The sequence below is a fragment of the Marmota monax genome, unplaced genomic scaffold, assembly GCF_021218885.2.
Source record: "Marmota monax isolate L192 unplaced genomic scaffold, Marmota_monax_Labrador192_F-V1.1 WCK01_AAM20220418_F8-fsc00090, whole genome shotgun sequence".
In the NCBI taxonomy this organism is placed as follows: Eukaryota; Metazoa; Chordata; class Mammalia; order Rodentia; family Sciuridae; genus Marmota; species Marmota monax.
Window position 1 is genome coordinate 6,931,122 of NW_026695219.1, and position 13,583 is coordinate 6,944,704.

Genomic DNA, 13,583 nt, shown 5'->3' on the forward strand with positions numbered 1-13,583 from the left:
TGACCTCTTATCACTTGACCTGGAATGTTCCATATCACCCTTTCACGCCTGATGGTGGCAGCAATCACTTTTGGAAAGAGAAGGAGATAGATATTGTTTTTACGTTTCAGACACCGAGGGTGTTGAGGTTCTGAGGGATTCACCACTTAGTGCCCACTCTTCATAGGGACGGAGGTGCTGCTGCACCTGGCATGGCTGTTTTGTGGGGGTGGCCCTGGAAAGGAGCCTGGGCACACTTGCAGACTGTTCTCAAGCACTGCTGTCACTGCAGCCATCACTGACCTGGGAGGAGCCTCCGTAGGGCTGCCCCCCACTCTGCCTCGCTATGCCCGTCTCCAGTCCCAGGACACATGGGAATGTTGCTATGGCAGCTGTTTGGAAGTCCCTTAAATATTCATGCTCAGACATACCCGTGGAGACTGAAAGTGGATTAGTGGTTTCCAAGGGTGTGGGGAGAGGGAATTGTGAATCACTCCTAACAGGCATGGGGGTTTCATTTTGGGGTGATACAAGTATTCTGGAATTAGTGGTGATGGTTGTACAATATTATAAATATACTTAAAAAGCAAGCTCTCTGCTTTATGCTTGCTATAATGATTAAAGTGGGAAGCTTCATGTTCAGTGAATTTTTCCTCAGAAAATTAAAAATAAAAATTTAAAAACTCAATATTCAATCTCATCTCTTAGAAGGAATCATCCCCCAAATACTATTCCTACCCTCTCATATCAACTCCATTTTATTGCCTATGTTTATTTGAAGATGTTAGACCTACCATATATTGTATATTTGTTTTTATTTAACATTACTCTATGAAATATTCTTCTGACCAAAAGCTAATCAAGTCATAAGGCTCTTTTGTGGCACAGATGTGTTTGCTGAGGGAAAATACCTGGGTCTCCTCTGTTAGTAAGGGCAGCTGTCTTAATAAGAAATGGAGAAATACAACCCCATCTTGTCCCCTGTGACCTGCTCTGAACACTTTGATTCTGTCATGTAAAATTCTTTATAAATATACATATCAATAGAATTCTTGATATTTCCCCCAGACCTGAGGAGGAATAATGCCTTTCTAAACCAACTGGTGCACACATAGAATAAAAAGCAAAGAAGAAATCCCAAGAACACCAGTGAGAGACAAAAGGTTATGCCTGCCATTGTCTCTGAGGTGATAACACGTGGGACTCCTAGGCACAAATTGGATCTAAATTAAAATACTGATTTTTTTACATTAAAGCAAAGTTTGCCTAGGTCACAATACTTTTTAAATTAATAAACAAAGATTCATTTTTCCCCTGAAGTGAATTTCTTCTGTCTCATCTCATTGCTTATTGTTTCTTTGTAACTTATTTGATATCTCACTGCCCTCTGCATGCAGAGGTTTGTTTTGGCTTATTGAAAATTGGCTAAAGGAAAAAAAAAAAAGAGCACTTGCTCATGTAAGTCCTTTGTGAGACTAAAGATTGACAAGTCTTGGTTTGGCCAGTTTTAGAGTAGACCTCCATAATTTGTAGAGAACATATAATTCAAATAAAGACAAATAGTGAGAAGCTGAGGCAGAAGAGATGATCCCACAGCAGCCTGAGAAGGAGCCTGTGATCAGACATGCTCAGCTGTTCACCCATCTTCTTTCAGAGCTGGTATCTCCCCAGGAAAGATCCAGAGTTCAGGCTGTCTTGGGCTTCACCTTTTGTCCCTCTTGTTTCTGGCAGGGCCTGTGACTGCTCTTGCCTTACCCCAGTGGTTGCAAAGGCCAAGTGAGGTACAGTCTGCTGCTAGCATCACGAGCCTGATGAGGAGGCAGGGTGGCTTCTCTGTTGCCCCCAAACATGACTTTCTTAGGTCAGAACACATTGCCACCCTTCTTTTCAAAAACTGATGAAATCAGGAATCGGGATGTTTTGGGAAGATTAACTTTCTTATATCTTCTTCAAAGAAAAAGGTCAAAAAATAAAAATAATTGTGTATTCATGGCTAGATGGAAATTAAATGTGTTTTTAGATTCCCATTTTACATTCCAACTCCCAGATTCATCCTGTTGCTGGTGACTGCACCAATTTCTGCACTCACTCACTGTCCCCTTGGGAAATGGCTTTCCCAAATCACTTGGTTATATTGGTGATGGTGTTGAGGAAGTAAAATTTAAACTTGATAACATTATTTGTACTCCCAATACAATAATTTAAAAAGTGTTCCTAGGAAGAAACCAGACCTTGCAGGGATCACTTTTTCTATTAGTTTTCTTTTTTGTGTGTAGCACTCTCCCCGAATGACTTTGGTGGAATTACTAAAACGAGGCAGCTGTCAGTGGAGAGTCTATGGCCTGCCTGAACTTTATCCTTTGCCTCCTCCCCTTCCTGGCACTTGTTTATGCCACTTCATTATGCTTGCCTGGGCCATTCATGCAGGGAGATGAGCTCTGTCAGTGGAGATTATATCCCCAACATCCCCGCCAGCCCCATGAATGACGGCACCCAGGGAACAAAACTTCAGGCATGGCCCTGAGGGGCACATCCTTGCACTTCCTGCCACCTGTTCAGATTTGTAGGCAGGATCACCAGCATCTTCTGAGGGGCCATCATCTAAGGCCCCAACATCTGAAGAGTCCAGCCCGCTCTCCTGTGCCCTGTGTTCCTGTCAACCTGAAAAATGTGCAAGTGAAATATAAAAATGATGCCTCAAAGTCCCATGAGCATAAGGTTATCATTTGTGAGGCCAGATTGGCATCTCTAAGTCCTCTGGACCCTTCCTAAAAAATCAGTTCTAGAGTCAGCAGGGTGCCAGGTAAGGTGACTGCACTCCTGTAATCTCAATGGCTAGGGAGGCTGAGGCAGGAAGATCACAGTTCAAAGCCAGCCTCAGCAACTTAGAGAGGCCGTGAGCAACTTAGTGAGACCCTGTCTCCAAATACAAAATAAAAAGGGCTGGGGATGTGGCTCAGTGGTGGAGTGCCACTGGGTTCAATCCCCAGTAACATGGCTTTTCTAGTCTACCATCCATCCATCCATGCTGTTGCTAGGTTTGGGGGTTCCCCTTTTCATAAGGAAACTTTTTCTTTAATTCTCCCATAATCATATTTGCCACCAGTTGCCTCTTTGGAGATTTGGTGACCTTTTTGAACTCTCCCGGAAGCCTTGTAATGTCAGTCTTTATCCATGTGACAGCTTGGTGAGGGAAGTGCCCCTAGCCACATAGCAGCAGCTGACCGTCATGTGTTCTGACCAGAGCAACTGTAGGCTACCTCTGAACCTGCATTCATGTGTCTGGCCAGCCAAGAAATTGCCCTTGTACTTCCCAGGCCTGCTCTGCCTTGTTACCTGGATTATATTGCCAGCACTTGTGTTGTACTTGGGAAAAGAGGTCCTTTATTGCAGTTCTCCAAAAACCTATTTCCACATGGATCACCTTTGGCCTCTTTCTGTTTGGCACATGGTTTAGACAAAGAGGAGTTTGTGTGTATCACCTCCCACAAGACTCTCCTAAATGGAAACCTGGGATTTGGAACTTGAGATTTTTTTTCTGCACTCTAAATGAATACCTTGTTGGATACCTTGTTGACACAGTGTAATTTCTCACATCTTTATAGCATAGGGGACTGTCTGAGCCACACCGATACATTCTCTTATTATTATTGATATGAGCTACCATAATGCCACTTATTATACTTTGAGGGATTCATTTTTGCTTCTCAGCTTCACGCATGATACATTTCCAAATTTAATGTGAAGTTATATACTTTTCCAAATACTTCATCTACCTTTCCGTATTTTGTCTCTGAAAATGATTTTTTTAAATGATGTAATTTAAACCTCTCATTTTACAGATGACAAAACAGAAATCTAGAGCATGGCTTCCCAACAGAGGTATTATTGACATTTTGAGTCAGATAATCCCATGGTGGGTCGTGTGCCTGGTGCATTGTAAGGTATTTAGCAGTTCATTTAGCTTCAGCCATTAGATACCAGTAGGATTCTCCAAGTGGTGAAAAAAATGTTCCCAGACTTTGTTAATGTCCGCTGTTTGAAGATCATGGACCTAGAGGTATAGATCACACAGTTAGATCATGACAAAGTCCAGAGTAGGACCCAGGTATCCTGACTCCCAGATCTGTCCTTTCCAAGTTGGTCAACAGAATTAAGCTCTCAACTATGCAAAACTAAGAGTGATGGTCAAGGGCATTTCCACAGCTCTGGGGAGATAAGAAGACTTAGGAGGAGAAGGAGCCAGCTCAGGAAAGAGCTCTGAGGACCAGGGCAGCTGCATTCCCTGTACTCATTTTCCCCATCTAGCCAGTAGAACCTGTCCTAGTGACTCCTTGCCTCAGCTTTTGTGGATGATTTTTGACCAGATAATATGCTTTTAAATTCCTAAGAAATGTGTCCTAAATGAACAGATTTGGGGAAAAATACAAGACAAGGGTGTGCTTCTCCATGCATGCTGACCACATTCCTGAGCCTGGGACTAACCCCACTGTCAACACTTCGACAGCCTCGTACAGGGAGTGTGAGTCATCCCCAGCTAGGCAGGTAGATGTCAGCCTGGCTCTGAACTCCATCCTCTCGTGGAAGTCCTGATTCACAGTTTCTTTGGCACTTTTACCCGAGCTGTGACAAATATCTAATTTGTGCAGAGCTTCACTCTATCTTTTCCTTTATTCTGCTCACTCTTCTCTCCTAGGCACTTAGACAACTTGTACAGCACGAAATATAAGGAGTGGGGCAAGTCACGAATGCCCCCAGGGTATTGCCACTTTCTGATGGACAAAGACAAATATAATTGGCAGGGATTTCATAGCTGAGAGCTCAGAAGTTTTCATGTTAAGCCTGATTCTGGAGTCAGGTATGAACTTGTGTTTCCTTTGGATAAAGGTAAGAAAATTCTGCAGCCAGGGCTCTGATGGAGACCATTCTCAGATTTGTTTACTGAACTCTGTATAAGCCTCATAGGGCTGGCCTGAGTTCCCTTTTCTCTAAACACAGGATTTCATTTATAAGCTAAGCCAACATGCAAAACAAAATTTCATTCACCTTTCTGAGTCCTTTGTCCCAATGATGCCAGAAATTGAAACTTTTACATGGTGTTACTTTTGATAATACTTTTGGGTAGGTACAATAAGCCCTAAGAGCAAAGTTAATGAACTGAAGGGAAAATATTCTCTGATTATGCTACTAGAAACTATGGTTTTATTCTAATAAACGATTGCCTTAGAGAAAGTCCTTTCTAAACTTTTCCTGTCTTATTTCATTTTTATTCTTTGAACAAACAGTAGAGTATTCTCTGTGTTCCTAACTTATTTCTTTCCCAGCCGCTTGGTCCTAGTCCAAAGGGAGAAACAAATTAGATCAATTCTGTGAGTGATATTTCATTCCATCAGCACATAGATCACAATGTGCTCCATTTTCCACCTGATCAAGGAAGAATATTCTAGAAACTGCACAAAGAAAAATTAGTGTTTTTCTTGATAGTTGAAATTTTCTTGGAAAATAAAGCATAGCAACAAATCAAGTGGAAAGGGGGAAAAAAGAGCCTTTTGGGGGACATCTAATATTCGCTAATACCAGTCTGTATTTTTTAATATTTCCCCCTTTGAGGAAAGTTGTGATGTGTTTTTCCCTGTTAGCAATATGAACTGTATAACTGAGGGAAGGGACCACAAGCATTTGGCGAGAAACAGGTTTCCTCTCTGGCCTGTCCTTCATATTTATCCGCTCACTCCCCTCTGCCATGTTTCTCCAGCTGTGCAGTGAGGATAACAGCTGTGTCAGCCATCACTGCAGTAATGCTCCAAGCCGGAGCGCTTCACAGTTGGGAAAGAGCTTTAACTTTTACAGAGCAACGCCCAATTGTAACAGGACAAAGCCTCAACATGCCACCCAGTATTTACTATTCACTGGCCTCTTCCCGGCTCCACCACTAGGTCCTGGACTTTACCACTGAGTGTTTTAGTCAGCTCTTTCACTACTGTTGACTAAAAGACCTAACAAGAACAATTATAGAGGAGGACAAGTTTGAGGACTCACAGTTTCAGTGGTTTCAGCCCACAGACAGCAGGCTCCATTACTCGAGGTTCCAGATAAGGCAGAACATCATGGCAGAAGAGAATGGCCGGAGGGAAGCAGCTCACATGATGATCTGGAAACAGAGAGAGAGAGAGAGAGAGAGAGTCCACCCACCATATGCAAAATATAAACCTCAAAGCCACGCCCCAATGACCCACCTCCTCCAGCCATACACTACCCACCTTCAGTTCCTACTCAGTTAATCCCATCACAGGAATTCACTGATTGGGTTAAGGTTCTCATAACCCAATCATTTTTCCTCTAAACCTTCTCGAGTTGTCTCACACATAATCTTTTGAGGGACATCTAGTACCTAAACCATAACACTTGGCTATACCAACATGAGAGCCTCCCTCCTCTCCTCCAAGAGTAGCCATTGCCTGCAAACTGAGAGAAACCCAAGAGAAAAAAGATACTACTTGAGAAAATAGGTGCATCAGTCAGGGTCCTGACAGGAAAAAGACATCACACTGAAACTGGGTATTTTGAGGAGAATTTAATAAAGGGACTATTTACAAAAGTATGGCCAGGATATAGAAAACTGAAAGGGCTAAGATAGGAGCCCAGGGCTAGTAAGAGCCATGCACCAGGGTCCCACTTCCCTGGGTACCAATGAAAAGAACAGAGAGCGAGTCTGGAGGACACAGAAGAAAACTGGCCAGCACAGATCAAAATAGATTCTTAAGGTAGCCCTCCTCATTCCCCAGGACTGACGGGCATCCTTGCCTGCAGCCCCTGCCACCTCTCTCTGTCTTTGGAGGCATACAGTGTACACTGCCCTCTCCCAATTGCCTATCATTTTCTATCCTGTTGCTTGCCCTACTTGTTCTGCTAGTACTGTTATATTGGACAGAAAAGCTAATGTCTATTTCAGATTCTCTCTTGCTGCAGACAGCCTGAGGTTTATTCTGCCTTTAGAGCAACACAGACCCAAGATGAGATTTTTTTTTTAACCTCAAATTCATTGCATCCATTTCCCTCTGTATGATCTTTCTCAGCAGCCCCTGCCTGACAATTCTGGCTATGTATGAACACACTGGTACAGTGATAACTTTGGCCCACACATCAGGCAGCTAGTTCATTAAATGCAGATTCATGTGTGAGTAAAGAACCAAACTACACACCCTTTAATATCAACTTTCGGGTATCATTTAGATGCCTGCTTCTTTCAAACACTCTGCCAACATCCACGTGGCCTACAAGAGTTGATTCTACCTGGAAAAGTATTCATCAGGCTTGCTACTGACCCTACCTGTATTGGTCAACTTTTCATCACTGTGACAAAATACCTGAGAAAAACAACTTAAAGGAGAAAAGATTTATTTTGGCTTAAAGTTTCAGAGGTCTCAGTCCACTGTTGTTCAGCCCCTCATTGTGAATTTGTAGTGAGGATGAACATTGTAGTGGGGAGTGCATGGTGGAGCAGAGCTTCCCACCTTATGGCAGTCAAGAAAGGGAGGGGGAGGGGAGAAGGGGCTGAGGATAAGAGATATCCTTCCAGGGTATGATTCCAGTGACCTATTTCCTCTATCTCAGTCCCACCTCCTAAAATTTCTACCAACTCACAATAATACATCATCTATGAAGCATCAATGAATTATCCCACTCATGAGGTCAGAGTCCTCATGATCCAATCACTTCCCAAGAACTCCACCTCTGAACACTGCTGCATCAAGGACCAAGTCTTCTTACACATGAGCCCTTTGGGGGACATTCCAGATCCAAACCATAACAAGTAGCCCCCTCTGTTTTTTCCCCCAAGTTCAAATCAAGAGCTTTTGGTGGTTTTGCCCTTGTTCAGAAAAGCATTGGGTTTTGTTGCAAATATATTCTTGAGCATTTTATTTTTGAAAGTAGATAGATGATGGTAGATAGATACATACAAACATAGAAAATTGATAGATACAAGATAGATGATATAGAAGTTTGTGTTCCTATTTAAAATAATGGGATCTGTTTGCTTGGAAGCATCTATTCCCTTGCCTGACCAATGGTTTCTGTCTGTAAGATGGCTAGCTGGGCTCTCAGTCCTAAGCCTTTTCACTTCCTGTAAGAAACCACAACCACAGCCTCATTCACTTGCTCCCCATAGAAAAACATGTGAGACAGCAAATGTGATATAAACTGGCTTTACCGCATCTACTAGTTGAACTTGTACTCTAATATTTGGACCTCAAGTACCTTATCTGTACCTACAATAAGCATGAAACAGCAGTTAGTCTCTAGGTGAACAACATGGAAAAACTTAGCCATTTGACTAGTACTAAAATACTAGGTGTAATAATCATATCCAGGCAACTACAAAGACTTGAACAAGGACCTTTATGGTCCTTGGAAGTCACATCTATCAAACACACAAGGAAAACAGAAGGCTAAATTTCATGCAACCACAGCACCAGCCCTCCTCCTGTTTGCTGAGTGATTAGCAGGTCCTGTTTGCAGAGGGCTACACAAGCTGTGAATTTACCATGTGCCCACCAAGGGGGTCATTGTATTTGTCAACCTGTCAATAAACTACACAGTAAAGATTTGAATCACAGCACAGAATAGTTTCAAAGGACTTGTTACAATCTATCAAGTCAACAATTTACAATTTTAGAAAGTCCCTGAATACAAATTTACACAATTTTGAGTTGTTTTACAACTTATCAGACCATTAATCTAAATTTTAAAAGTCCCTTATAATATACTTAATCATAGCATGTGCTTTTTTTAAGTGCTAAAATATGTTTCGGCATGCTAAAACCCAGCAGCACAAGGAAAAAATGACTTTAGAGAGTTGCATTAAAACTTGCCAAGGCGACCATAAATATATTTATCATGAGGTCTGTTTTCTGCACAATTTATATGCAATAGGTTGGATTTCATCTAAAAGATTTATTTTTGTCCTCTTGCCTTGTCTTTCTAGGTAGGCATCTGTGATTACAGAGAAAAATGTACAAGATGTGGAGCCAGAATTGGGTTGGAATCCTGCTTCCTATTTACCTACATCCTATGAAAGCTTAAGGGAGCTATTCTGTTTCTTTGAACCTATCTCTTACATGACCTGTATGCTACATAATCTGTCTACTATATGGGGTAGCTGTGAGAGTTAACACAGAGCAAAGTGGAAGTAAGCCATCAACAGCTGCATGTTGACCTTAAACTACATGTGAGAGCTAAGCCTGAGCCTGAGAGTCACCGCACCTTACTTTGCCCCCTTCTTAGAAAAGCGCCCCCCAACTCTTCCCTCAGAGAAGACAATCTTACCTCCCTCCATCTCTTTTGTCAATTCACTACCTCCTACCCTCCCAGTGAGCCTAAGTACCACATTCTAGTCTATCACATGCTAAAGATATAAGATGAAAGAATTTAGAATCTGAGCAGGTTGCTTTTAAAACATTTCCAATCTTTGATTTAATTTATCATTATTATTTACAGAGCACTCTTCCTCTTCCTTTGTATCTCCTTTCACTTCCAGAATCTTCCCAGGCAAGTTCCTGTTTCTGAATTCTTCCATCTCTGCTTTCTAACTCCCAGCTTAAAAAACTTGCTGGTCCTATAGAATTGCATTCAATTGTGTGAAAGTCCCGTTGGTGGTATTGGGACTATAAAGATAAATAAAATACAGGTTCTCCTTCAAGGTATGCACAGGCTTACAAATTTATAAATGAGATTTTTCCTGCAGCCTGCCTGCCATATGTAATTACAAAATCTAAATATCAGCTTTGATGGAGAGCTTCTCTCTCAGCACAAGTTACCTGTCACCATCAAGACCCACCCAGACATCTCATCCTAAACTTGTCTTTCTGGGGGAAATTCATTATAGACTCATTGACCCATACTTAGAAATGAGTGTTTCTTATCACAAATAAGTGGAAGTCACTAGAGCCCTTTCCAGTGCTACCTGAGGGCCCTTTGCCATCTGGACTCTGCTATATATAGGTGGATAGTCTCATAATAAGATATCTGGACTGGGTATGATGACACACACCTGTAATTCCAGTGACTCAGGAGGCTGAGGCAGGAGTATCAAAAGTTCAAGTCCAACCTGGACAACTTAGTTAGACCCTCAGCATCTTAATGAGACCGGTCTCAAAATTAAGAATATATAATAAAAAGGGGCTGAGGATGTAGCTCAGTTGGTAAAGCATTCCTGGCTTCAATCCCCACTACCCCCCCAAAATTTTTTTAAGTCATTGGCATATGAATGGGGCCTCAAGATGGAGCTGGTTTACATCCTCCTCCTGACCTCTTCTGTGTGCCAAAACTGGAAGAAAAAAAAAATCAAGCTGGAAAGTCACCAGTGTTTACCTACCCAATAGTGCAGAATTTTGCATCCCCTCTGCATCACCCAATATTATGTTTTTAGTGACTTGTTTGTCCTGGAATACGTCAATCAAATTCAATCAGGCTCTGCATGAACTGTGACTTGGTAAAATTATCCTAAGTCTCCTGCTTTAAAAAAACTATCTTCCTGGGGCTGGGGCTGGGGCTCAACAGTAGAGCACTCGCCTAGCATGTGCGAGGTGCTGGGTTCAATCCTCAGCACCACATAAAAATAAGTAAATAAAGATATTATGTCCAGGGCTGGGGATGTGGCTCAAGCGGTAGCGCGCTTGCCTGGCGTGCGTGCGGCCCGGGTTCGATCCTCAGCACCACATACAAAGATGTTGTGTCCGCCGAAAACTAAAAAATAAATATTAAAAATTCTCTCTCTCTCCCCCTCTCTCTCTGTCTCTCACTCTCTCTTTAAAAAAAAAAAAAAAAAAAAAAAAAAAAAGATATTATGTCCAACTACAACTAAAAAAAAATTTTTAAAAAGCTACCTTCCACATGAAATAAATATTGACCATTCTACCTGACCATACATATTTGTTTCTAGAAATTGTTAAATGAAAGTGTTAATCATTATCCTCAAATGTACTCACTTTCACACACACACACCGCACATACTGTTATGCACATGTGTATTGTATACACACACATTCATGTGCACACAACAGTGCACTCATACATGCACACGGACTCATGCACATATCACTTCAATGCTGGGACAGTGTTCTCTGGCATGAAAAAATAGTCTCAGAAAAATTTCTAGTTTCCTTTATTGTTGATTTCCTTCCTAAGGTTAATGCCCGATTCCATATTAGAAATCAATCTCAAGTAGAACTAGGTGATAGAGTTCTAATGTGAAATTGGGCATTAACCTTAGGAAGGATCAATAGGTTAGACAACTTTTCTTCAAAGAGAAGCACAGCTCCTGTATCAATACATATATGGTTCTGTAACTTCCACTTTGATGTCAAGAAATCTTCTTCCCTTAGTTATCAGAATCTTTGCCATTGATAAGATTATCATTTTGGGACTGGGCGTGTAGCTCAGTCATAGAGTACTTGCTTATTAGCATGTGTGAGGCCCTGGGTTCAGTCCAATCACAGCACATGCATATTCATGCACACACTTGTGCACACACACACACACAAACAAACAAGACTATCATTTTATGGAGTGTTAGGGAAAAACTCTATGAAGAGGAGGCCAACTTTGTCCCTGGACAGTAGTTTTCTAACTGTAATTCTTAGAACAGCATAGTGCACATCACTGGGAACTTACGAGAAACACCCATTCTGAGGCCCCATCTCAGATCTACTAAATCAGAAACCCTGGGAGGAGGGCCGAGCAATCATGCAGTCTAATTTTCAACATATAGTCTAAGCCTTAGGACCATTTAAATAAGAAAATGGGAATTTTTCCTTATGGGCATCTATAAAAATAATTTCTTCTAAATTACTTACCAAAAGTGTGTCCAGAAAATCCAGATTAGGAGGCCAATTTTCTTATAAGAGTTTACAGAGTATATAATCTGTGCTGTGGCCCTTTCATGATGGAAACTCAGTCACTGCTTAGGATAGGAATCAGAATGGGATGGAACAGTATCCAGCTGTGAGCTAGGATGGAGGAGCCAGTGTTGTTCTTCCCCCTTCACAGGGGAAAAAGAGATATTCTCCTATCAGGCAGCTTTCTAGTTCCTGCCAATAGATTCTGTTCTGTGGCTAGAACATAGCAATCTACATCCTGTGGATTATGCATACTACTGTAAGACAAGCTCTCTTCTTGTGCGTTCTGAAGCAGATCTGTCTTTGGTTCTTTCCTCAAATCTAAATATTTTGTCATATTTAGCTTGCCTAGGTAAAGGGGAGCACATTGCTCATCAGCATTTAATAAATATTTATCTGTTGGTTGACTAATTCATTATCCTTCACGTCAAGTTACATGGCTGCTACCAGCATCCATGCATTTGCATGCAGCAGACTCTTAACTCCCACACTTGTGTGTCAGCTCCACAGTCCCTGTGAAAGGCTCACCGATCAAGTAGTCTACACATTTAAAATGCCATGCATTTTTAAACTTAAAAATTTAAGTTTCATAGTTTCATCCTTATCTTCATAACTCCCCCAATTGGAAGAGTGCTGGTAGAGCTGTTCGCATTATTTTACTGATGGAGAAACACCAGGAGTTGTCTTTTATCACAAAGCAATGGGAACCTCCTAGGTACTCTGCTTATCTCTCCCTCCAGTGGCTCCCCATAGAATCTTTTTAGTTTGGAAAAGAAGTCTCTCTGCAGTCTGACACTACCCTATTTTTTCAGCTGAATTTCTTACCTTTCCTCCGCTTTGCCCATCCTACCCTAGAATCAGAATAAAGCGTACAATAACACTCACTGAACCCTCACCACGTACCATGCTCCTTGTCAAGTACCAGGCTCATTTAATCTTCCTAAATAACTTCTATGGTATGGAGACACTGTTACCACCTCCACTGTATATATGAGGAAACTGAGGCACAGAAAATGTAACTTGTCCCAAGGTGGCAGAGCTACTTGCAGATTCCAAGACACCAGTCAGTCCCACTCTTCCATCCCTCTGCCCACCTTGCACACTTTGCCCCAGGTCCTGCCCTCAGAGCCTACTGAACATCAACTCCTCTTCCAAGTCCCATTCATCATCATCTTCATGAAACTTCTCTTGACCTCTGCTCCCCAAATGGAAATGCCCACCCACACTTGGGTCCTGATTGTACTCCAGTACAGAACTCTTTTGTCCTTCTCTGTTATACTTTTTGGGAGGTCTAATAAACTGTAAGACCCTTGAAAATGGTATCTGGTTTTTAAGCTCTCGATAACCCCAGACCCTTACATAGTATTCGGTCCATATTAAGAGATACTCAATGAAGGAAGGAGTAGACTTTTGACCTGTTTATCCACTAGACTAGTTTGGGGAAGGTGGTCATTAGTTGTGTGGGTGAATCATTGCTTTGTCTCTCCTAGACTGAAGTTTTAAAGTCCAGACAAAGCTGGGTGCAATGGTACATCCATGGAATCCCAGCAACTCAAGAGGCTAAGGCAGGGGGATTGCACATTCAAGGCCAGTCTCAGCAACTTAGCAAGGCCCTGTGGCAAAATAAAAATAAAAGGACTGGAGATATAGCCCAATGATAAAGTACCTCTGGGCTCAATCCCCTGTACCTAAATAAATAAAGTCCAG

General features: G+C 41.8%; 1 protein-coding gene and 1 long non-coding RNA gene across 3 annotated transcripts in view; one reads left to right on the forward strand and one right to left on the reverse strand.

Moving 5' to 3' along the window:
- The window catches only part of Kif26b (kinesin family member 26B), a 499,298-nt gene that overhangs the window by 370,091 nt on the left and 115,624 nt on the right, over positions 1 to 13,583 (forward strand). The window lies entirely within an intron of this gene.
- Positions 3,698 to 6,158, reverse strand: LOC124084988 (uncharacterized). The gene is made up of 2 exons (XR_006849310.2): positions 6,019 to 6,158; positions 3,698 to 4,033 (listed from the first exon to the last, which is right to left on the reverse strand). It is a non-coding gene; the product is annotated as an uncharacterized LOC124084988 (long non-coding RNA).